The 26,627-nt window shown below is 43.5% G+C and overlaps 1 protein-coding gene across 5 annotated transcripts in view; it reads left to right on the top strand.

Moving 5' to 3' along the window:
* The window catches only part of WASF3 (WASP family member 3), a 676,822-nt gene that overhangs the window by 515,707 nt on the left and 134,488 nt on the right, over positions 1–26,627 (top strand). The window contains exon 1 of one of the 5 annotated variants that reach the window (XM_077484057.1): positions 12,160–12,323. The exons of the other annotated variants lie outside the window; for them this stretch is intronic. The gene's annotated coding sequence lies outside the window, so the exon portion shown is untranslated. Of the gene's footprint in view, positions 1–12,159; positions 12,324–26,627 lie in introns of those variants that run through there. 5 annotated transcript variants of the gene reach the window in all.

Below are 26,627 nucleotides of genomic sequence, written 5' to 3' on the forward strand. Positions count from 1 at the left end.
GTTATCCCAATCATTTTTGGTCACACAATGTTCTACCTGTCTCAAGCTGGGCCCCTCCACATGTTGTTGCCTGGAAGGCCCAGGTTGGATGTTGGAAGCCTCAGCAGGAGGTGAAGGAAGCCTTGAAGGAAGACGGTAGAGTGGTGGCCTAGGTTCCCCCTGGTCTTCCAGAAAATGCAGCCTCTTGAAGTACAACATCCTGGGGATATAAATGGCATCTGGATCTCCTGATCTCAGGGAATCCTGGAACTTCTTGTGCTCCCTGTGATAAGTACTCCCCCAGGCACCAATTTTGGCCATCACATAGGTCATGTCTACCGTGGGGAGCACGATCTTCACCAAACCAATCAATTTCTCCAGCGCTGCCTTCCTCTTTCTTTGGGCCTTAGAAAGGGGGTTTTTCATCTGCCACAGTCAGGGCAGCTCCCGGAACATATCAATGATTAGCTTGAGAAAATGGGGTTCCTTGAAGGGATCCATCTTGTCTGCAAGACACAACACAAGACAAAACCTAATAATGTCAGGCTAAACTCTCTATAATCTTGTGCCAATATAGGCCTCAATCTAGAAGCAGTATAGGCTAGTGATGTACCAAGTTAAAATTGTACCTTCGTTTGAACGATCAGTGTTTCAGTTCCACCTTCCTCTACTCACATATCGTACGTACAACACACGCGTGTTGCGATTTATCTACAGTGCACATGCGTGAAACTCCGCCCGCCCCTGACGTTCTTTCTAGACTATTCCCTGCCCCTTCTCTTTTGGCGCAGTGGGGAGAGCATATGGCAGAGACAATGCAGGTGCGCACTAATAATAGTTCCACTAACGAGGAGGAGGGCGAGGAAAGCCCAGAGCCTGAAACGTCACGATCCTGGAGGAGAAGATTTAAGGCCTCAAATATGTCTTTTGGAGAGAGGTTGGAGATGGTGAACATATTGAAGCAGAACGACTATGATGGGAAGTATGGACCTTACCCAAACCCAAATATCAGAAAGGCCAAGATCATGACTAAAGTTGTGAAGAGTCTTCAGAAGAATTTTGGGGTACGACGATCCAAGGATCAACTGAGAAAGCGCTGGTCAGACCTGAAACTGAGGGAGCACGATCAGTACAGAGAGATCAAGCGAGTTCTTCAAAAACTAAGTAGTTGTCGTGTGTTCATATTATTATTCTTGCTTGCTTACTGCTCCATGTGCTTTGATTTAATGTTGTACATTTTAAAATGGCCACTTTCAAGTTCATGGGTTCAATCGTTCGCAATAAACATAGTTCGTTAGCCCACTCCCAAAATGATGTTTTCCCAACTTACATTTCAATACATTTGTTCACACTACAGGTAAGTATTCCAGCTTTAGAAAGTGTCCAAAATAACGTTCTCACCTTTGAACTCGACCAAAAAACACAATTGTACGACACTTCCAAGCAATGTTTCATATTCCTATTTCTGCCCTCTGTGTGCTAAGTATTCCTTTTTTACATTCTCATAGGGGAGAGAAGACTCGGGAAGTCTGAGGACACCAGGGATCCCACACCTCCCAAAGAAGGGGAAATTCCAGACACCAGGGATCCCACACCTCCCAAAGAAGGGGAAATTCCAAAACCAGAAGCAAAGGAGGAGGAGGAGGAAGGAGAGTTTGTTGAAGTTGGACAAATTGTCACCACCACAGCTTCCGGTAAGCTAATCAATGTATGTCTGCATATTTATAATACATGGTGTGTTTATTTTTATTTTTTAGGTGAGGTCACATTTTACCAATAAAAGTGCTCAGATCCTCATTGGGGAGATAATGGAGTGCAATCGCGATTTAGAAAATATACAGAAAAACATCAATGATGTTCAACAGAAAATGAAAAACATCAATGATGTTCAACAGAAAATGAAAAACATCATTGATGTTTTGGGGAGAGTCTGAAACACCCCAAACTAGCTAGCATATTTTTTTATTTTTCCGAAAAACCTTTATATTTTTCAAAAAGCCAAATTTGGAAGATGCACACAGTGTGTCAACATGTACTATCTCCCATCATGGGGGATCAATGTACGTGTTTTGTGGGTGCAACAACTTCCTTGCTACTAAAGTGGCTGAGATGAAGGGGTTGCACCCCCAAAACATGTACATTGATACCCCATGATAGGAGATAGCACATGTTGACATTAGGCATGGGATCAGGAGGAAAATGGCCACTTTTGTATTCTCAATGTGTGTGCATCTTCCAAATTTGGCTTTTCCAGGGGTGACACCCCATCTGATGAAGGCAATATCAGCACCGTTTGTACATACTCATGTCTGAAATTGTCTTCACTTTTCAAAGTTGAACTTTGTAAGTTCCTGTGTTCTGTATGTTATGCTTTGATACATGCCTGTTTACACAAAAACGCCAAGTTATAATGTTACCCAAAATAATGTTTTCTATACACCAAATATGTTGGTTTGTTGTAAAACCCTTTTCTAAATGCACATATGAATGTGCTTTGAGTAAAAAGTGAAATTATCAACACTGTGTGGCTTCCTTTTTCAATGCGCAAAAGCAGTATTTGGAGTAAAGTTGTTGGTTTCTGTGGCAATGGGTGGTATTTACTAAAGGCAAATCCACTTTGCACTCCAAGTGCAGTTTCAGGTGCACTTTTGCAGTGCACTTGTAGTGCATAATGGATGTGCCTTTAGTAAATAACACCCACAGTGATGTTTAAATTTCCCCAATCACGCCATTTTCATGACCCCACATATTTCTGCCATGGTGCTGAAAAGGAGCAATATTTTTGTCAGTAATGCACTACATACATTATCAACAAAAACAAGGTGTGTGTGTAGCAGACCCACAACATAATAAGATTATCTGAAGAAGAGACTGTCACCTCATCTTGCTCAGAACTTGGGTTTGCACTGTTGTTAAAAAAGGCCCAAAAAAACAGCAAAAATACCTATGAGACACCTAAAACAAAGCCAAGCAGTAAATGAAAACAAAGATTATTGGAGTTTCAAAGAAAAATGTATTCAAATAATGCCTCTCAGACATTGTCTGGCATATCCATGGCCCCCCTACCCACAAACTACTCCATGTATTGGGTTCTGAACTCGTGGGTGCTTTGTGGGGGCTAGCCAGGACGAGCAGCTTCGAGGGGCGTGAGGTTGTCATTTTCCGGCAAGTTTGCATCTGGGCCAACTGAGACCACATTGTTTGAGGAATATTTTTTCAAAAAATTGTGCAGAATGCAGCAGGCAAGCACTATATGATTTCGTTTATATTCCGCCATGTGGATTGGCATCTCCACGACTCATCTGGCTCTGGCCAGCCGGAAATTAAAGATCCTCTGATCCGGGGTGAGGGTCTTCATCGGCAAAGGCCGCATCAGGTGGTTTGCCAGAGCAAACACCTCATCCGCGACGAAAATGAACGGGAGTTCTTCTACATTCTCCTCTGGAGGTGGCAAGCCCAGACTGCCACTCTGGAGACGCCAGTAGAATTCCGTCCGTGCGAACACTCCACCATCCGACATCCGGCCATTTTGCCCCAATTCCACATAAAGGAAGTCATAGGTTGCAGACACCACCGCCAACATCACGATACTATTAAACCCCTTGTAATTATAATAGTAGGCCCCCGAGTTGGGGGGTGGGACGATGCGGACGTGTTTACATCAATTGCACCTCCACAATTGGGAAAGTCCCAAGGACTGGCAAAGTGGGAGGCCACAGTCTGCCATTCCTGTGGCGTTGAAGGAAACTGTGGAGTGAAACAAGTAATTTTGCACATCAATATTGCAAGCAGATTAGACACCAACATTTTTGGATGATATCAGTATAACATTTTGGGAAATGGGTATTTAAAGCCTAAAGTATAAGGTCCCCTTATCAGAGTCATCGAGAATCGAGAGAGACAGTTCTAGAATAAGTCAGTAGAGTCAGTTGGGCCAGCTATGCATTTCCAACATCCTGCAGAAATGGAGAGAAAGTCTGCTTCTTTAATGAGGAGCTGAACTCTTGAAGCTTTGGCCAAAGACTTCAGACAAAGGACTAGTCTGGAGCATTGTTTGTGCTCTCCCTGCAGCAGGTCTTTCCCCACTACTGACATACCAAGCCTTGTTCTGCACTGTCTCTCTGTGTGTCCATCTCGGTAAAGGTGGGACTTTGCTTTCTTACATCAGAGCCTTTGGCAAGGAGATCAGTGATTAACACAATAATGACATAACCAAATCTCTATCTATATCTGCTCCTGGAACTAGTATCGCAGCATACACAATATCTTGGGTCTCATACATCTATAAGGCTCTAGGAACAGGAGTGACTAAGTACCCTCACATACTACAAAGTATTTGATATTTTTCAGGAGGAACAGCAAAGTGTACATATAATGCCCCGTAAACACGATTGAAAATTCCGTCAGTAAAAGTCCGATGAGAGCTTTTGATCGGAATATGCGATTGTGTGTATGCTCCATCTGACTTTTTCTGGTGGAATTTCAGCCAGGAAAAGATTGGGAGCAGGTTCTCAATTTTTCAGTTGGAAAAAGTTCTGATCGGAAATTCCGATCATCTGTAAAAATTCTGACACTCAAAATTCCTATGCATGCTCGGAAACAATTCGACTCATGTTCGGAAGCATTGAACTTAATTTTCTCAGCTCATCGTAGTGTTGTACGTCACCGCGTTCTTGACGGTCAAAAGCTCAGCGAACTTTTGTGTGACCGTGTGTATGCAAGCCAAGCTTGAGCGGAATTCCGTCGGAAAAACCATCCAAGATTTTTCCGATGGAAAATCCGCTCTTGTGTGCGGGGCATTTGTCTTAAAAATGTTCCCTCTGCTCCCCCTCCTACCTATCCTGCCTACCTTCTCCTTCTGTAAAATAAATCTGTATACTTACCTTTTTTTTTAGTTCACTCCAGTCCGATCACATGATGGCTGCAGGATCGTGTGACCAAAGCAAATTAAAAAAGGTAAGTACACAGATCTTTTTTACAGATAGGTATTTAGTATTAGGCCCAAATTCCAAAATTCCACTTTAACGTTTTTAAAATGTTCCTATAACATGGCAGATCAGATGTCTTACCTTGCAACCAAATTTATAATTTTTTCCCTGAGCTTCTGGGCAGTCATGCAGCCTCTTATATGATTGCATAAGGTGCACCCTCCCTCTCCGAGAATGAAAAAGAGCAGGTATACTCACAGCATAGCTCCCAACTGTCCCTGATTTCGAGGGACTGTCCCTGATTTGGCACAATGTCCCTCTGTCCCTTTTTTCTCCTCATTTGTCCCTCATTTTGATCTGATTCATATAGTTGTATATAAAATGCACTTTTTATCTTTTAAAAAGTGTTCCCCAGTGCTAAACCTTTCAACCAATTTCTAAATTGCTGCATTTGTAAATTTTTAAAGCCAATATAAAGAGCAATGTTTATGTTGCCAATATGGGCCTCTTTATTTGACAATAGCTTTGTCATAAGTAACCACTTGCTGACCGCCCTATAACAGTTTTACGCTCTCTCTGTGATTATACACAGCCGGTACCATGGACTTGATGTCTGCCAGCACCTTCCAACCACCCTGCAGAGACACAGAACGGTGGTCTGCCTATGTAAACAAGACAGATCACCGTTCTGATGGGGGGGGGCACGCATCCTGTGTCTCTGCAAAGCAGAGACTAGGATCCATGCCTTCCCCTAGTAAGAACACCTCACACACTGTAGTAAAACACAGACTAGGCACACAGTTAACCCTTTGACTGCCCTGATCTTAACCCCTTCCTAGCCAGTGTCATTAGTATAGTGACAGTGCAATTTGTTTTAGCACTGATCACTGTATTAGTTAGTATCACTGGTCCCCAAAAAGTGTCAAAAGTGTTAGAGTGTGAATGTCGCCATATCGCAGTCCCGCTATAAGTCACTGATCGCTGCCATTACTAGTATACAAATTAAATAAATAAATAAAAATATAGTTTGTAAACGCAATGAGTTTTGCGCAAACCAATCAGTATACGTTTATTGGGATTTTTTTTCCAAAAATATGTAGCAATTCTGCCTTGAAAAAGTATTCATACCCCTTGACATTTTCCACATTTTGTCATGAATGTATTTTATTGGGATTTTATGTGATTGACCAACACAAAGTGGCACATAATTATGAAGTTGAAAGAAAATGATGAATAGTTTACAACATTTTTTACAAATAAATACCTAAAAAGGTGTGGGGTGCATTTGTATTCAGATCCCTTTACTCTGATACCCCTAACTAAAATCTGATGGAACCAATTTTCTTCAGAAGTCATCTAATTAGTAAATAGAGTCCACCTGTGTGTAATTTAATCTCAGTATAAATACAGCTATTCTCTGAAGCCCTCAGAGGTTTGTTAGAGAACCTTACTGAACAAACAGAATCATGAAGGCCAAAGAACACAGCAGCCAGGTCAGGGATGAAGTTGTGAAGAAATTTAAAGCAGGGTTAGGTTATAAAAAAAAATATGCCAAACATTGAACATCTCATAGAGCACTGTTCAATCCATCATCCAAAAATGGAAAGAGTATGGAACAAATGCAAACCCACCAAGACATGGCCGTCCACTTATACTGACAGGTTGGGCAAGGAGAGCATTAATCAAAGAAGCAGCCAAGATTCCCATGGTAACTCTGGAGGAACTGCAGAGATCCACAGCTCAGGTGGGAGAATCTGTCCACAGGAAAACTATTATTTGTGCCCTCCACAAATCTGTCCTTTATGGAAGAGTGGCAAGAAGAAAGCTATTGTTTAAAGAAAGCCATAAGAAGTCCTGTTTGCAGTTTGTGAGAAGCCATGTGGAAGAAGGTGCTATGGTCAGATGAGACCAAAATTGAACTTTTTGGCCTAAAAGCAAAATTCTATGTATGGGAGGAAACTAACACTGCACATCACCCTGAATACACCATCCCCACCGTGAAACATGGTGGTGGCAGCATCATGTTGTGGGGATGCTTTTCTTCAGCAGGGACTGGGAAGCTGGTCAGAGTTGATGGGAAGATGGATGGAGCAAAATAACGGGCAATCTTAGAAGAAAACCTGTTAGAGTCCGCAAAAGACTTGAGGCCGGGACTGAGGTTCACCTTCCAGCAAGACAACGACTCTAAACATACAGCCAGAGCTACAATTGGAATGGTTTAGATCAAAGCATATTCATGTGACCCACCGAGAAGATGGATGCGCCGGACTACAGGGGACAGCGGTGACTTCGCTGGCTCCTGTGTCAGGTAAGTGACACATAATGGACTACTATGCATAGTAGTCCATTATGCTTTACCTTTGCAGCGAATGAAAGAGGAAGTAAACCCATCAGGGTTTACTTCCTCTTTAATCCAATTGAGAATCTGTGGCAAGACTTGAAAATTGCTGTTCACAGACACTCTCCATCCAATCTGACAGAGCTTGAGCTATTTTGCAATGAAGAATGAGCAAAAATGTCCCTCTCTAGATGTGCAAAGCTGGTAGAGACATCCCCAGAAAGACTTGCAGCGGTAATTGCAGTGAAAGGAGGTTCTACAAAGTATTGACTCAGGGGGGCTGAATACAAATGCACGCCACACTTTTCACATATTTATTTGTAAAAAAAAAAAAAAAATTAAAACCATTTATCATTTTCTTACCACTTCACAATTATGTGCCACTTTGTGTTGGCCTATCACATAAAATCCCAATAAAACATATTTCCGTTTTTGGTTGTAACCTGACAAAATGTGGAAGATTTCAAGGGGTATGAATACTTTTTCAAGGCACTGTATTGGCCTAAATTTATAAAAGAAATTAGATGAAAAAATGTTTTTTTAGTTGATTCGTTTATAGGACAAAATATTGTTTTTTCTCAAAATCGCACAGTATTCCCTCGCTCTCTAGCTGGTCCCTACTCTACTGTGTAAAATGCCAGATATTTGCCCATCATATGCTTTAATGTACATGTAGCCCCATTCTGGAGTAAATAGACACATCTTGAGGAGAGCCACATTGGCACAATCATTCAATCACAGCTTCTGAGTTTGGAGGGACAGTTCATCCCTCATTGAAATCTTACGGTCATTTTTTCTTTTCATGGGAATTTTCCCTTCGCTTCTTGCACGTGATTGGTTACTCTTTGCAAAGAGAATTTTCACCACATTCACTAAGCTCTGAGAATTATTTCCTTGCAAAGTGAACAGTTCATTTGCCTTTAGTAATCGAACCCCTATGTATTAAGATCTGGACTGAGGGGAAGATAGAAGAAGTGACCACCTTGGAGGGGGTTTAAAAAGGCCGGACCTGTAAATGATGTTGATGAAGAAATTAATTACAGGTAGCATGGAGTGTGGGTGATGGAGGGTGAATGATGGAGTGTGGGTGATGGGGTGTGTATGATGGAGTGTGGGTGATGGAGGGTGAATGATGGAGTGTGGGTGATGGAGGGTGAATGATGGAGTGTGGGTGATGGGGTGTGTATGATGGAGTGTGGGTGATGGAGGGTGAATGATGGAGTGTGGGTGATGGAGGGTGAATGATGGAGTGTGGGTGATGGAGTGTGTATGATGGAGTGTGGGTGATGGGGTGTGTATGATGGAGTGTGGGTGATGGAGTGTGTATGATGGAGTGTGGGTGATGGGGTGTGTATGATGGAGTGTGGATGATGGGGTGTGTATGATGGAGTGTGGGTGATGGGGTGTGTATGATGGAGTGTGGGTGATGGGGTGTGTATGATGGAGTGTGGGTGATGGGGTGTGTATGATGGAGTGTGGGTGATGGAGTGTGTATGATGGAGTGTGGGTGATGGGGTGTGTATGATGGAGTGTGGATGATGGGGTGTGTATGATGGAGTGTGGGTGATGGGGTGTGTATGATGGAGTGTGGGTGATGGGGTGTGTATGATGGAGTGTGGGTGATGGGGTGTGGGTGATGGGGTGTGTATGATGGAGTGTGTATGATGGAGTGTGTATGATGGAGTGTGGGTGATGGGGTGTGTATGATGGAGTGTGTATGATGGAGTGTGGATGATGGGGTGTGTATGATGGAGTGTGGGTGATGGGGTGTGTATGATGGAGTGTGGGTGATGGAGTGTGGGTGATGGGGTGTGTATGATGGAGTGTGGGTGATGGAGTGTGTATGATGGAGTGTGGGTGATGGGGTGTGTATGATGGAGTGTGTATGATGGAGTGTGGATGATGGGGTGTGTATGATGGAGTGTGGGTGATGGGGTGTGTATGATGGAGTGTGGGTGATGGGGTGTGTATGATGGAGTGTGGGTGATGGGGTGTGTATGATGGAGTGTGGGTGATGGGGTGTGGGTGATGGGGTGTGTATGATGGAGTGTGGGTGATGGAGTGTGTATGATGGAGTGTGGGTGATGGAGTGTGCGTGATGGGGTGTGGGTGATGGAGTGTGTATTATGGAGTGTGGGTGATGGGGTGTGTATGATGGAGTGTAGGTGATGGAGTGTGTATGATGGAGTGTGGATGATGGGGTGTGTATGATGGAGTGTGGGTGATGGGGTGTGGGTGATGGAGTGTGGGTGATGGGGTATGTATGATGGAGTGTGGGTGGTGGGGTGTGTATGATTGGGCGTGGGTGATGGGGTGTGTATGATGGAGTGTGGGTGATGGGGTGTGGGTGATGGGGTGTGTATGATGGAGTGTGTATGATGGAGTGTGTATGATTGAGTGTGGGTGATGGGGTGTGTATGATGGAGTGTGTATGATGGAGTGTGGATGATGGGGTGTGTATGATGGAGTGTGGGTGATGGGGTGTGTATGATGGAGTGTGGGTGATGGAGTGTGGGTGATGGGGTGTGTATGATGGAGTGTGGGTGATGGAGTGTGTATGATGGAGTGTGGGTGATGGGGTGTGTATGATGGAGTGTGTATGATGGAGTGTGGATGATGGGGTGTGTATGATGGAGTGTGGGTGATGGGGTGTGTATGATGGAGTGTGGGTGATGGGGTGTGTATGATGGAGTGTGGGTGATGGGGTGTGTATGATGGAGTGTGGGTGATGGGGTGTGGGTGATGGGGTGTGTATGATGGAGTGTGGGTGATGGAGTGTGTATGATGGAGTGTGGGTGATGGAGTGTGCGTGATGGGGTGTGGGTGATGGAGTGTGTATGATGGAGTGTGGGTGATGGGGTGTGTATGATGGAGTGTAGGTGATGGAGTGTGTATGATGGAGTGTGGATGATGGGGTGTGTATGATGGAGTGTGGGTGATGGGGTGTGGGTGATGGAGTGTGGGTGATGGGGTGTGTATGATGGAGTGTGGGTGGTGGGGTGTGTATGATTGGGCGTGGGTGATGGGGTGTGTATGATGGAGTGGGGGTGATGGGGTGTGTATGATGGGGTGTATATGATGGGATGTGAATGATGGAGTGTGGGTGATGGGGTGTGTATGATGGAGTGTGGGTGATGGGGTGTGAATGATGGAGTGTGGGTGATCAGGTGTGTCTGATGGAGTGTGGGTGATGGGGTGTGAATGATGGGGTGTGGGTGATGGGGTGTGAATGATGGAGTGTGGGTGATCAGGTGTGTCTGATGGAGTGTGGGTGATGGGGTGTGGGTGATGGGAGTGTGGGTGATGGGGTGTGTATGATGGAATGTGGGTGATGGAGTGTGGGTGATGGAGTGTGTATGAAGGAGTGTGGGTGATGGGGTGTGTATGATGGAGAGTGGGTGATGGGGTGTGGGTGATGGGGTTTTTATGATGGGATGTGAATGAAGGAGTGTGGGTGATGGGGTGTGTATTATGGAGTGTGGGTGATGGGGTGTGAATGATGGGGTGTGAATGATGGAGTGTGAATGATGAAGTGAGAATGATGGGGTGTGAATGATGAAGTGGGAATAATGGGGTGTGAATGATGGGGTGTGTGAATGATGACGTAAGAATGATGAAGTGTGAATTATGAAGTGTGAATGATGAAATGTGAATGATGGGGTGTGAATGATGGAGTGTGAATGATGGGATGTGTGAATGGTGAAGTGAGAATGATGAAGTGTGAATGATGGGGTGTGAATGATGAGGTGTGAATGATGGAGTGCGAATGTCAGGTGTGAATGATGAAGTTTGAATGATGGGGTGTGAGAATGATTGGGTGTGAATGATGGGGTGTGTGAATGATGAAGTGTGAATGATGCAGTGTGCATGATGGGGTGTGAGAACAATTGGGTGTGAATGATGGGGTGTGTGAATGATGAAGTGTGAATGATGCAGTGTGCATGATGGGGTGTGAGAATGATTGGGTGTGAATGAAGAATTGTGAATGATGCAGTGTGCATGATGGGGTGTGAATGCTGAAGTGTGAATGATTGAGTGTGAATGATGGGGTGTGAATGTTGAGGTGTGAATGATGAAGTGTGAATGATTGAGTGTGAGGTATGAACGATGGAAAGTGATGGGGTGTGAATGGCAGAGTGTGAATGATGGGGTGTTAATGATGGAGTGTGTGAATGATTGAGTGTGAATGATGGGGTTTGAATGCTGAGGTGTTAATGATGGGGTGAGAATGATGGAGTGTGAATGATGGGGTGTGAATGATGAAGTGTGAATGATTGAGTGTGAATGATGGGGTGTGAATGATGGGGTGTGAATGATTGAGTGTGTGAATGCTGAGGTGTTAATGATGGGGTGTGAATGATGGGGTGTGAATGATTGAGTGTGAATGATGGGGTGTTAATGATGGGGTGTGAATGATGGAGTGTGAATGATGGGGTGTGAATGATGAAGTTTGAATGATGAATGATGGGGTGTGAATTATTGGGTGTGAATGATGAAGTGTGAATCACGGGGTGCAAATGATGAATGATGGGGTGGGAATGATGAGGTATGAACGATGGAAAGTAATGGGGTGTGAATGGCAGAGTGTGAATTTTGCAGAGTAAGTAATGGGGTGTGAGTGATGAAGTATGAATAATGAGAGGTGAATGTTGAGGTGTGAATGATGGAATGTGAACATTCACCCCCATCATTCGCTCTCCATCGTCCCTCAGCAGAAATGGACCAAACCGCTAATCCTCCTCGTACACAATATTGATTCTACGTCTCTTCCATTGTACTTTCCTATTGGCTGATAGACGTTCCTCTCTTCTTTCTTTTGGCTCCTACAAACGTCAATCAATCTCAGCTAGCGGGCGTGTCTCCTGTGTATCCTCCTCGCTCTCTAATTGGCCTTCATGCAGGGGGCGTCACCGATGTAGTGCGAGCTCCGCCCCGGCATCCTTGTGTGTGTGATCAGTGAGCCGTGCGGAGGACAGTGATGGAGAAGAGGATTACCTGGGGAGAGGAGAGGAGAGTCTACCGAGCCCGGGACCGCTGACCTTCCCTGGAGACGGAGGAGCGAGGAGCCGGCCAGCACGGTGCGTCTTCTTATGTCTTCTCCTTCATTGGGAGCCTCGGAGTGTGGGAAGGGAGCCCCTCTATTCATATACATGGGGGGGGGGGGGGGGTGACCAGTGATGGCTCCAACCTTCCAATCTGCATGCAGGCTGTGTTCCCCCCATCATCCCACACCTCACAGCCATCACCCCCCCATCATCCCCAATCACCCCCCATCCATCCCCCATCACCCCCCATCTCATCCATCACCCCCATCTCTCCCCCATCACCCCCCATCATCCCCCACCTCTCCCCATCACCCCCCCATCTCACCCATCACCCCCCATCTCTCCCCATCACCCCCCATCTCACCCATCACCCCCCATCTCTCCCCATCACCCCCCATCTCACCCATCACCCCCCATCTCTCCCCATCTCACCCATCACCCCCCCATCTCACCCATCACCCCCCATCTCTCCCCATCACCCCCCATCTCACCCGTCACCCCCCATCACCCCCCATCTCACCCATCACCCCCCATCTCTCCCCATCATCCCCCATCTCACCCATCACCCCCCATCTCACCCATCACCCCCCATCTCACCCATCACCCCCCATCATCCCCCATATCACCCCCCATCCATCCCCCATCTTTCCCCCATCTCACCCATCACCCCCCATCTCTCCCCCATCTCACCCATCACCCCCCATCTCTCCCCCATCACCCCCCATCATCCCCCATCACCCCCCATCATCACCCATCACCCCCATCTCTCCCCCATTACCCCCCATCACACCCATCACCCCCCATCTCTCCCCCATCACCTCCCATCTCTCCCCCATCACCCCCCATCTCACCCATCACCCCTCATCTCTCCCCCTTCACCCCCCATCTCACCCATCACCCCCCATCTCACCCATCACCCCCATCTCTCCCCCATCACCCCCCATCATCCCCCATCTCACTCATCACCCCCCATCTCACCCATCACCCCCCATCTCACCCATCACCCCCATCTCTCCCCCATCACCCCCCATCTCTCCCCCATCTCACTCATCACCCCCCATCTCTCCCCCATGACCGCCCATCTCACCCATCACCCCCATCTCACCCCCATTATCCCCCATGTCAGCCATCACCCCCATCTCACCCCCATCATCCCCCATCTCACCCATCACCCCCCATCTCACCCCCATCTTTCCCGATCTCACCCATCATCCCTCATCTCACCCATCACCCCCCATCTCACCCATATCACCCGTCACCCCCCATATCACCCATCACCCCCCCATCTCACCCATCATCCCCCATCTCACCCATATCACCCATCACCCTCCATCTCACCCATCATCCCCCATCCCACCCATCATCCCTCATCTCACCCATCATCCATCACCCCCATCTCACCCATCATCCCTCATCCCACCCATCATCCATCATCCCCCATCTCACACGTCATCCCCCATCTCCCCCAGACTTCTCACCACTTCCATTGGACCCATTTAGTTGATGGAATGATTTGAGATCTTAGATTTCCCCCTGGGACTCCTAGCAATCAGTTGGTGATTTGTTGTATTCTCAGCTGTTGGTATTTGTTCTTAGAAATTCAGATTGAAAAATGGAACCATCCATCCTGTACTGGGAGAAGGTCCTGTAATGGTGAGCATACACCATCAATCTGATTGTACAATCCATCTGCCATTGTCTGCCTGGATACAAACTGATTGGGTTGTTTATTTTTGTTTTCTATTACATCGTTTTGGTCAATCTAAGGGAAATCGTACAATCAGATTGTATAGTGTATGGCCAGTTTAATGCTCCAGCTTGGCCAGGCTGACACCACCATGCTCCTCTCTTTTGTTCATTGCTGTGATTCCAGTGCAGGAATTTGTTGCCTTGATTTGCTCTTCCTAGAGAAAACATTGTTGTGACACCCAGACATTTTGGGGTTGATTTACTAAAACTGGAGAGTGAAATCTGGTGCAGCTCTGCCTAGAAACCAATCAGATTCCAGGCTTTATTGTCAAAGCCGATTGAACAATAAAAGTTACAAGCAGCACCAGATATGGCACTCTCTCCAGTTTTAGGAAATGAGCTCCTTTGTCTTATTTCTATTTTTCCCTCAATTGATGTTACACCTCCATAAACAATCATGTATTATATTGCAGCCTGTCAGTCCTTACATGTGGTGGCTGCATTAGTTTTCTTTCTTTAACCACTTCAGCTGCCCTTTCCTGACTAGGCCACTTTTTACTATTCAGCACTTCGTTACTTTAACTAACAATTGCGCGGTCATGCAACGCTGTACCCAAATAAAAGATATATCATTTTTTCCCTACAAATAGAGCTTTCTTTTGGTGGTATTTTGTAGGGCTGCAACAAACGATTATTTTCATAATCGATTAGTTGGCCGATTATTGTTTCGATTAATCGATTCATCTGTTAATAACCTTAGAAAAAAGCGTGGTGTATAATTTAGTCAATATGTAAAGTTTAAAAAAAAGGCAATTTATTCTTAAATATCTCTATATGCAATGGTAACTATAAATAACCAAATATATGGTTAGGGAGCAAAATATCTAATCCACTCTGAGAATAACAGACAGAAGAGATATACTGTATATTAGAGGGGATATATACTGTATATACTGTTAGAGGAGATATACTGTATAAACTATTGAAGATATACTCTACTGTATATACTATTAGAGGAGAGATATACTGTATATACCATTATAGGAGAGATATACTGTATATACTATTAGAAGATATATACTGTATATACTATTAGAGGCCATATACTTTATATACTATTAGAGGAGAGATATACTGCATATATTATTAGAGGAGAGATACACTGCATATACTATTAGAGGAGATATACTGTATAACTATTAGAAGAGATATACTGTATATACTATTAGAGGAGAGATATACTGCATATATCATTAGAGGAGAGATATAGTGTATATACTATTAGAGGATATATAGTGTAAATACTATTAGAGGATATATACTGCATATACTATTAGAGGAGAGATCTACTGCATATATTATTAGAGGAGAGATATACTGTATATATCATTAGAGGAGAGATATAGTGTATATACTATTAGAGGATATATAGTGTAAATACTATTAGAGGATATGTACTTTATATACTATTAGAGGAGAGATATACTATTAAATGGTCAATCTGGTAAATATCATCAGACTCATTAACTTTAACCCCATTTTGTTGCTGGCCGATTAGTTGTCGATTAATCGATTAGTTGTTTCAGCCCTAGTATTTTGATCACTTCTGGATTTTTTATTTTTTGCGATATAAACCAAAAATCCAGAAAATTAAAAAAAAAAATCTGCTATAAAACAACCAATAAAAAAATGTAAAAAATCATCAATTTAAGCCAATATGTATTCTGCTACATATTTTTGGTAAAAAACAAAAAAAAAGGCAATTGTACATTGAAAGTTATAGCACCTGCTAGGGCTGCAACTAACGATTATTTTCATAATTGATTAGTTGACCGATTATTGTTTCGATTAATTGGTTAATATCCATTAACAAAAAAGCGTGGTGTATAATTTAGTTAATATGTAAAGTTTAAAAAAAAGGCAATTTATTCTTAAATATCTCTATGCAGTAGTAAATATAAATAACCAACTATATGGTTAGGGAGCAAAATATTGAATCCACTCTGAGAATGACAGAAGAGATATACTGTACATATATATATATATATATATATATATATATATATATATATATATATACACTACCGTTCAAAAGTTTTGGGTCACCCAAACAATTTTGTGTTTTCCATGAAAAGTCACACTTATTCACCACCATACGTTGTGAAATTAATAGAAAATAGAGTCAAGACATTGACAAGGTTAGAAATAATGATTTGTATTTGAAATAACATTGTTTTTACATCAAACTTTGCTTTCGTCAAAGAATCCTCCTTTTGCAGCAATTACAGCATTGCACACCTTTGGCATTCTAGCTGTTAATTTATTGAGGTAAGCTGGAGAAATTGCACCCCACGCTTCTAGAAGCAGCTCCCACAAGTTGGATTGGTTGGATGGGCACTTCTGGCGTACCATACGGTCAAGCTGCTCCCACAACAGCTCAATGGGGTTCAGATCTGGTGACTGTGCTGGCCACTCCATTACCGATAGAATACCAGCTGCCTGCTTCTGCTGTAAATAGTTCTTGCACAATTTGGAGGTGTGTTTAGGGTCATTGTCCTTATTGGCCAGTCTCAGATATGGCTTTTTCTTTGCCACTCTGCCCTGAAGCCCAAAATCCCGCAGCCGCCTCTTCACTGTAGATGTTGACACTGGTGTTTTGCGGGTACTATTTAATGAAGATGCCAGTTGGGGACCTGTGAGGCGTCTGTTTCTCAAACTAGAGACTCTAATGTGCTTATCTTCTTGCTTAGTTGTGCAACGCGGCCTCCCACTTCTTTTTCTACTCTGGTTAGAGCCTGTTTGTGCTGTCCTCTGAAGGGGGTAGTACACACCGTTGTAGGAAATCTTCAATTTCTTTGCAATTTCTCGCATGGAATAGCCTTCATTTCTAAGAACAAGAATAGACTGTCGAGTTTCAGATGAAAGTTCTCTTTTTCTGGCCATTTTGAGCGTTTAATTGACCCCACAAATGTGATGCTCCAGAAACTCAATCTGCTCACAGGAAGGTCAGTTTTGTAGCTTCTGGAAGGAGCTAGACTGTTTTTAGATGTGTGAACATGATTGCACAAGGGTTTGCTAATCATCAATTAGCCTTCTGAGCCAATGAGCAAACACATTGTACCATTAGAACACTGGAGTGATAGTTGCTGGAAATGGGCCTCTATACACCTATGTAGATATTGCACCAAAAACTAGACATTTGCAGTTAGAATAGTCATTTACCACATTAGCAATGTATAGAGTATATTTGTTTAAAGTTAGGACTAGTTTAAAGTTAGTTTCATTGAAAAGTACAGTGCTTTTCCTTCAAAAATAAGGACATTTCAATGTGACCCCAAACTTTTGAACGGTAGTGTATATATATATATATATATATATTTATATTAGAGGGGATATATACTGTATATACTATTAGAGGAGATATACTGTATATACTGGTACTATTAGAAGAGATATACTGCATATACTATTAGAGGAGAGATATACTGTATATACTATTAGAAGAGATATACTATATACTATTAGAGGCTATATACTGTATATACTATTAGAGGAGAGATATAATGTATATACTATTAGAGGGGATATATACTGCATATACTATTAGAGGGGATATACTGTATAAACTATTAGAGGAGAGAGATACTGTATATACTGGTATTATTAGAAGAGATACACTGCATATACTATTAGAGGCTATATACTATTAGAGGAGATATACTGTATACACTATTATAAGAGATATACTATAAGAGATATACTGTATATACACTTATAGAGGCTATATACTGTATATACTATTAGAGGAGATATACTGTATACACTATTATAAGAGATATACTATAAGAGATATACTGTATATACACTTATAGAGGCTATATACTGTATATACTATTAGAGGAGAGATATAATGTATATACTATTAGAGGGGATATACTGTATAAACTATTAGAGGAGATATACTGTATAAACAATTAGAGGAGAGATATACTGTAATGATATAGTGTATATACTATTATAGGAGAAATATACTATTAAAGGGTCAATCTAATAAATATCATCAGACTCATTAACTTTAACCCCATTTTGTTACTGGACGATTAATTGATTACTATTTTCATAATCGATTAGTTGACGATTAATCGATTAGTTGTTTCAGCCCTAGCGCCTAGAAACTATAGGATATATACTAGAATTACATTTTTTTTAATTTTTATACTACTGATGGCGATGATCAGCGACTTATAACAGACTGCGATAGTGTGGTGTGCAGTGTTAATTTCGTCGACTAAAACATTTTAGTCGACTAAATGAATACTATTTTAGTCAACTAAAATACGACTAAGGCCCCATTCACACCTGAGCATTTTGTAGCCTGAAGCTTCCAGCTACAAGATATTGGAGGGGAAAAAATCAATTCTTCTCTATGGATATTGTTTACATCTCAGCTCCAAAACGCCTAAAGCTCAAACACGTTCTGAATTTTTGTTTTTTAATGCAGATTTGGGCGTTTTTCTGCTTTTTACATTGGTTACCGTTTGACCAGCACAAAATCGCGGCAAAACACAGTAAAAATCGCACGACTTTCTGCCTGAAAACGCTACCCTCAGGTGTGAATGGTGCCTAAAATGAAAACAATTGAGACGACTAATATATGACTAAAACTAAAATGGCAATTTAGCCAAAAGACTGAGACTAAAACTAAATTTAAATTTGACTTCCAAATGAATACTGGTCTGTAGTGCATGTTCATACCGCAATACCATAAATAATAGCATATTCGATTTTTCACTCTAGCAGTATATAATAAGTTTGGAAATTGTAGAGAAGTGTTAACTAATGCATTACGATTTAATTACACCCATTCGATATTAGGCGACTAAAATGTACTGGAGATTTAATAGACTAAATATGACTAAAACTAAAATAATTGCAGAAGACTAAATGGGACCGAAACTAAAATGCCATTTTAGTCCTAAGACTAAAACTAAATCGAAATTTGCTGCCAAAATGAACACTGGTGGTGGGCAATCTGATAGTAACTGACGCTGGGGGGGAACTGACTAACTGCCACTGACATCACCAGTGACATTAAAACTGATCAGTGATAGTAGTACTATACACTGACTAATGACACTGGCTGGGAAGAGGTTAACATCTAAGGTAATCAAGGGGTTAAACTTGTGCCTAACAATGTGTAATGTGTGTAAAGTGTGTTGCTTTTACTAATAGATCTCTTAGCTTCCCATCCCTGCTTTGCAGGAATGAAAAACAAAGATTGTTCCCTCTGAATGTCAACACAGAGCTCTGGGCTGTGATTGTACACAACCAATCAGCAGGTCCCAGCCGTGAATCCTTGGATTGGGACTTGCTAAAAGGCTTCTGCTATACAATCACAGGGGGTGCCGCCCGATACGAATTAGGCAGCAGCATACGGGTACATCTCTTTGCCTACAACAATACATTGTGGGCAGACAGTTGTTAAGTGGTTAAGCCTCCCCCACCCCTTATTTTCTCCTCCTGGAGATCCAGCCAGTAAAACACTTCCTGTACTGGAGTGTCTCCTCTATCTATGGAGGAGCAATGGAGACACCTTTGGATAAGTATAGTGTTAGATGCACTTGTAGAGTTACTAGTCTATCTAGTTTTGACTAACACATATTGAAGCAGAACTCCAGTTAAAGTGTTACTAAACCCACAACAGTAAAATCAGTCTGTATATGCAGTAAAGCATGCTTGTTATACTCACTGAGCAGCCTAAGGGGTTAATTCTCTGCATTGTATAAAAAAGGCTGTTTGATCCTGCCTTCTCTGTTCCTCCCCTTCTTCCACAGTCCCCAATACATCCCCTGATAGAACAGAGCATGCTCAGTTTGGTGTGTATTGCTAGAGCGTTTTTTTTTTTCCTGGGAGGGTGCATGTGATCAGCACAGGGCCAATCAGCACTGTCCCGGACAGCCTTATAGGACAATCAGAGGAGAGTGTAAACTCCTTCTACAAGCTTTAACCACTTGCTGTCCAAGGTACGTAAATGGACATCCTTGGGTTTCAGTGGTTATACCGGGATGATGCCCGTACCTACAGGCATCATCCCGGTATCATTCTTTTCATCCGGCGATTCTGAATAAGGCAAAAGTGATCTGAGTGGCTAATTAAGTACTCGATAATTTCTGCGGGTGGCGGAAGGGGGTTCCACACCCCTCATGCCGCTGCCTTTCCTTTCCCATTACGGAGGCCGGGAACGATGAGGCCGGCGGAGATGATGACTACCCTGTACAGAGAGAGGAACTGACGTCCTTCCCCTCTCTCAGTAACCCTGGAAACTGGGAGCAACGAGTAGTTCGTCACTTCCAGTTCCGCCTCTTTGTTTACCTGGTTACCAGAGGCCAGGTAATAAGCTGATCAGACCGATCGATCTGGGTCTGATCGGCTGTGTGGGAGGCCAGAGGAGAGATTTGGAATCTAATAGAGCCCAACTCTCTCCATAAAGAGAACCTGTCACTGCCCATGCTAACACAAGGGATGTTGTTCATCCCTTGTGATAGCAATAAAGTTAGTACAAAAAAAGTATAAAGAAAAATATATTTTTGTACAAAATAAATAATAATAAAAAATGTTTTAAAGCGCCCTCGTCCCACCGTGCTTACACGCAAATGAGAATACATATGTTACTCCCGCACATATATGTAAAAGGAGATCGAACCACATGTGAGGTATTGTCATGCACATCAGAGCGAGAGCAATAATTCCAGCACCAGATCTCCTGTGCAACTCTAAACTGGTAACCAGTAAAGGCATTTAAAGCCTCACCTATGGGAAATTTTAAGCACCGTAGTTTGCCACCATTGCACGGGCAGATGCAGTTTTAAAGCGTGACATGTTAAAGAGGAGCGCCACCTGAAAAAAAAATATTAAAAGTCAGCAGCTACAAATACTGCAGCTGCTGACTTTTAATAAATGGACACTTACCTGTCCCAGGGTCCAGCGATGTTGGCAGCAGATGAGGGGCAATCGCTCATCTCTCGGGTGCCCCCGCCACCATCCTCTTTCAGGGAATCGAGAAGTGAAGTGCTGCGGCTTCACTGCCCGGTTCTCTACTACGCATGCGCGAGTCACGCTGCGCGTCTTCACTGGTCCCCACAAATTTCAACACCCACCATTTTATTCTATAGGGTCTCTGCTAAAAATATATATAATGTTTGGGGGTTCTAAGTAGTTTTCTAGCAAAAAAAAGTAAATTTTTACATGTAAGAGCAAAGTATCAGAAATGGCCTGGGTGGCAAGTGGTTAACCAGACACTGATAGAAGTCACAAGACTGCTCTATACTGCTGATGAGAAAAGGTAGTTAGCAGTTTATATTTACTAAAATAATTGCATTTCCATGTTCTGTGTACTGTGGGACACCAGATATAGTGAATGGAGGGTCCTGGGTTTAGTAACACTTTAATCATTTATAAGCAGTTTCAGCAAACATTCTGTTTTCCTTTAGGCTCGGTTCACACAGTAGGCGGCACGACTTGCAGCGCCGCGATCTGCTGCGACCTGCACATGATCAGCGGCGACTTGCAAAACGACTTCTGTATAGAAGTCAATGCAAGTCACCCGAAGTCGCCGCAAAAGTAGTACAGGAACCTTTTTTCTAAGTCGGAGCGACTTGAGCCGCTCCTATTAGAACGGTTCCATAGTACAGAACGGGGCGTGACTTGTCAGGCGGCGAAGTCGCCTGGACAAGTCGCCCCTGTGTGAACCGAGCCTAAGAGATAAAGGTTTAACATAAATAGATACATTCTGATCATTGTAAGCACCCCTGTCAGTGGTAACAAAAGCTTGGTCTGTTAAAGGGAAAAAATAACAGCAGCAGGATGAACATGTTACACAATAAACCTCCAGGGGGGACAGCTGTGTTAATGCTATTGACAGACTGCATCTTATGTCGTCTTTGATTTTCCTGTAGTACAACTTTGATCTCTGACAGCCAATGAAAAATCAAGTTTCAGACAGTTTCTGGTTGTCAAGGTTACTGTACACCACATCACTATGTTGCTAAAGGATTAGTTCACCTTTTTGGCAAAGAAAATGTAAAGGTAAACTTACAACCTACACCTTTCCAACCCATCCCCAGTTCAGGATATTGAAATCCCCGCTCTACTTCCCCTTCCTCCTGTAGGGCTTCTAGGATGGATCAGAGCGATTCTGATTGGTCAGTGCTGGTATATGTGAGCCCTCACCTTAGGGCTGGGGAAAAAATCGATTTAAATCTTGAATCGAGTTGAGAGGACAAATCGATTCAAAATTTAAGAAAAACTATTTTTTTTCACCACCGTGCTGGTCCTGAGGTGCTGCGGGTAGGAGTTTTTGGGCTTCGGCCTAGTCCGCAAGGTCGGATGCCGCGGACTAGGCCAAAGCCGCGGCCTTGCCTAAAAACTCCTGCCCGCAGCTCCTTAGGACCGGCGCAGTATCCATAAAAAAAAAAAAATCGATTCAATTCGTGAATCAAGTTTTTTTTTCTAAACGCAGGTTTTTTTTTTTTTTAAGAAAATCGCCCAGCTCTACCTCAACCCATTTAGCTTAAAATAGAAATGAAAGGCAAAACATTTGTGTATAGATATGAAAAAAAAATGTTTTCCCCTTTGAATAAGTGATCACATTCCCTCTGTTCTTAGCTGCATAAGGAGAGAGCTGGGGAAGGAGAAACAGCAGGACTCTGGTCTTCCCAGTAAATGGCTGTGCAGGGGAGGCATGTCAGGACAATTCCGATCATTGGAGGAGAGTAGGTTGAGTTCTCAGCATAGGTAGAGGACTGACCACTCTGTGTCTCCTGCTTAGTGAGGTCAGTTTCTAATAGGAGAGCAGAGGGACTGGCAGGAACACCAGGGATTTCACATGAAGGAAGTAACAGAAAGAGAACAGGATTCTTTCTTATACAGGTAAAATGGTAATAGGTACAATAGGCACATATCAGGAATAGGAAATATTGGGTTTATATATTCTTTAACTAATTGGAAGCAGTGTGATCCATCCCAGAAGCCGTATAGAAAGAAAGGGAAGAAGAACGGGGATTTCCAATCCCTGGCCCGCTAATCACATATGGAGGTAAGTGCAGCTGGGTCCAGCGGAGGGTCTATTCACTTTTTCTGAAAAGGTGAACTTACCCTTTAAAATGAATGTAAACCCAACCACTGCCTTATGGGAGCTGGAAAAGATAACTGAAGGCAAAACATTTGTTTTAGATCGGGAGAGAATGGTAAGGGGATTTTGTTTGCTGTCTGTGCTGAAGGCTCACTCACTAATTGTCCTGATCACCGATGTCCCCAGGAATGAAGGTGAAGGTTAACCAAAATATCGAGTTGTCACCCGAAGAGGGATAGAAGAAAAATCTTCCAATATGGGCCATTTGTTCCAATGACAACAAATAGATTTCCCTCAAATTGGATCTGATCCCACATGTGCAAGTCCGCCAGGAAGCTGTCAGTGGCACAGGCCAATCATTTGTGGGTGGGACATTTCTTGCCCAGCAGCCACATGTATACTCTTGTATATGTGCAGCCCCGGGGCAGGGTATGCCCCTGCCACAGAACAGATGACCATACCTCCCAACTTTCTGAAATGGCAATGAGGGACACCTATTACCAAAAGTATGTAGGCATAGGACACGCCCCCTGCCACACCCTCTTAAAGGAGAATTAGACAAAAAAAATGATTGGTTAAACACACAAGTGCATTTTTACCACTACTATTCCTTTATATTGGCTTTTGGCATTTGCACATGCAACAATTTAGAAATCGGATGAAAGGTTTAGCACTGAGAAACACTTTTTGAAAGATAAAAGGCGCATTTTATATACAACTATATAGATCAGAGGGACATTGCTCCAAATCAGGGACAGTTGGGAGCTTTGCAGGTGACAGCTTCTGGTGGGCTTGCACACATTGGTTCGGATCCTGATCTGAGCATGCCCAAGAGTATCACTAGTTGTCACCATGGCTAGAGTGCTTATAGATAGGAAGTGGATGCAAAGAGGCTACAGGAGATCAGCAGTGCTGAGATGCACAACAGGGAAGCCATTTTTTTCTTTCTTTTTTTTTAACATGGCAGTTTATGATCTACAATGCTTTAGGCAACTACCGTATTTATCGGCGTATAAAACGCACTTTTTTCTCCTTAAAATCGGGGGGAAAATCGTGGGTGCGTGTGATACACCCACCCCCCAATTGTGAGCCTGTGGGCGCTTTTGGACATTCTCAACGAGCTTTCGGCCATTCTCGGCGGCTTTGGCCTGTTCTCGGAGAGCAGCCGAAAGCAGGACATCCGGCTCTGTATCTCGGTGGTGCCATTTTTAAATGGCAAAGCTGCAAATGACACTGATAAGGCTGCATTGATGGGCATTTAAATGTAAGTTTTTTTCTTTAAACTTCCCTCCTAAAAGTTTTTTCATTAAAATTCCCCCCTAAACATTGGGGTGCGTGTTATACGCTGATAAATACGGTATATTTGATTCTGTTTAACATTTTCAACCATGATTTAAATGTCAGAATTCAGTTTGCTGAGTTACAATTGCAGGCATTGGTGCACTACAACATCTCCTGTAGTTGTGGGCAGCTGATGGGTATGAAATCTGATGGCATTTCTCTTTGTATCATTTTATGAATGAAAGCCTCACATCTCTTCAGTGTTAATAAATGAACGGTGGGGTGTTATAGAGGAGGGTGTATAGAATAGTACTGTGGAGCGCATTGTTACATTGGTTAGTCTAATGAGGTGTGAATAACAATGTGATGTGATGGCTGTGTGCTAAGATTCAAATAGAGCCGTCTGGCCGGGGTTCATGTTTCCCCAGTGTGTCCTCAGGAATTCCCCCCCCCCCATGCTTCCAGGCACTGGCCATGTTTAGAGTTGGTAGCTCTTGCTAGCTGACCAGCTGTCCTAGAGGTCTGTGCCTGATGACATGCTGAGTCCTGGATGTATGTCGCCCACGTGACTTATTTGTAAATGAGCAGGAGGCCAATGCCAGGCTGCCTTCCTTTGTCATCTGGCTTCGCATTTGTCCAGCACATGGCCGGTTAATACAGGGGGGGAGGGGGGCTAGATGGGGCAGCAAGGCTTGCATGGGATTGTGGGAAGTCTGGCATAGAAAGGGTTCTGCGTGACTTCATGTGTGCAGGCGAATTGCGAAGCAAGCTGAAATCCTTTTAAGTGTTTGGATGTGGTGGAGCAGGTGCAGCGTGCGGTTTAGGCATTGATCCCTCCCACCGAGTATCATCGCCGCCGCAGCCTCAGAAGTCTGGGGAATTGAGATGTGAGCACTACAGATAAATCTGCCAATTTGCGACTTCACGTCACGATGCAGAAATCAGCGCTCGCCATAAATATTTCATAGTAAATCCATTACATCTGTGCTGCTAAGTGCCTGGTGTAAAGAAGTAATGGGAGATTGTTTAGAAGGTAGATGTTAAAGTTGGAAGAGTTTGATGGTAGCATGGCCTATGGAGAAGAGCAGACAAAAGAAACAACGTCTGGATGTTAGAAAACAACCCAGGGCTGGTGAACGCGCGCCCTTCGGAGATCAGACAGCATTCAAGAAAGACACCCCCCCTCTGAAAAGTCGAGCTCAGCCTTTCTGAAACTTTTTACAAGGAAGGATCCTATAAAAAAGTTTTCAAAGCCCACTTTGATTGGGTCATGTTCAGCCCGCCAAACACAGTTTTTTCCGCATCATGTGTGCAGCCTGCTTTTACTGCCCCCCCCGGCCATCCGTATGAATGAGCCTATAGAATGTTTTAAAAAATTGGGTGTACTTAAAAAGGCTTCACCCTGAAAATAAAACAAATATCCGATCTGACCGAAGTGGGAGAAAGTACCTGTCAACAACCCCCCCCCCCCCACCCCGCAAAAATGAAGTTCCAAATATGGTATAGGAGGGGGGAAGCGTCAGACAAGCGGGACTTCCCTTCTGGGTGAAGTTCTGCTTTAAAGTGACATTAAAGAATAAACCCTTTACAGCCACTTTATACTACAGGCAAGCCTATAATTAGACTTACCTGTAGCAACCCTGCATGGTTTAGGAGATATCCCTGTATTTGCATGTGCCAATGACATGTGCACTTAAGCAGATTGAAGCAATGGCACGTACATGCCGCTGCTTCAGTTGTACTGTGCCTTACCGGCGGGTCCCATCCGCATCCGGCCAATCACAGTGCCAGAGCCACAATACCCATAACTAACCCCCGGAGAGATTTCGGCTGCGGGGGGGCTTTGATCTCAGGTAAGTAATTCATTCATAATGAGCTAGTATGCTATGCATACTAGCTCATTATGTCTTTGTCTTGCAGGTTGTTTTTTTTTTACATTTTTTGACAGGGTTTACAATCACTTTAAGGGCTCCATTTTTATTCTTTACAAATAACAAACATTTCATACTTATGTGCTTTGTAATGGTTTACAGCCCAAATCCTCTTCTTCTCAGATCCCCTGCTGGTGCTCCTCGCCCCTCCCCCCTCCCCCCTGCTGAGTGCCCCCATAGCAAGCTACTTGCCGGTGACGTCACTGGCTCCTCCTCCCGACGTGTTGCGTCACTGGTCACGTGACTTTTTAAAGGGAATAATTTTTACACATTTATATTTATGAATTCACGGTTTGTGTATATATT

Source organism: Lithobates pipiens, unplaced genomic scaffold (genome assembly GCF_037356315.1).
Source record: "Lithobates pipiens isolate NorthernLeopardFrog02 unplaced genomic scaffold, aLitPip1_a1.2 Scaffold_16, whole genome shotgun sequence".
NCBI lineage: Eukaryota > Metazoa > Chordata > Amphibia > Anura > Ranidae > Lithobates > Lithobates pipiens.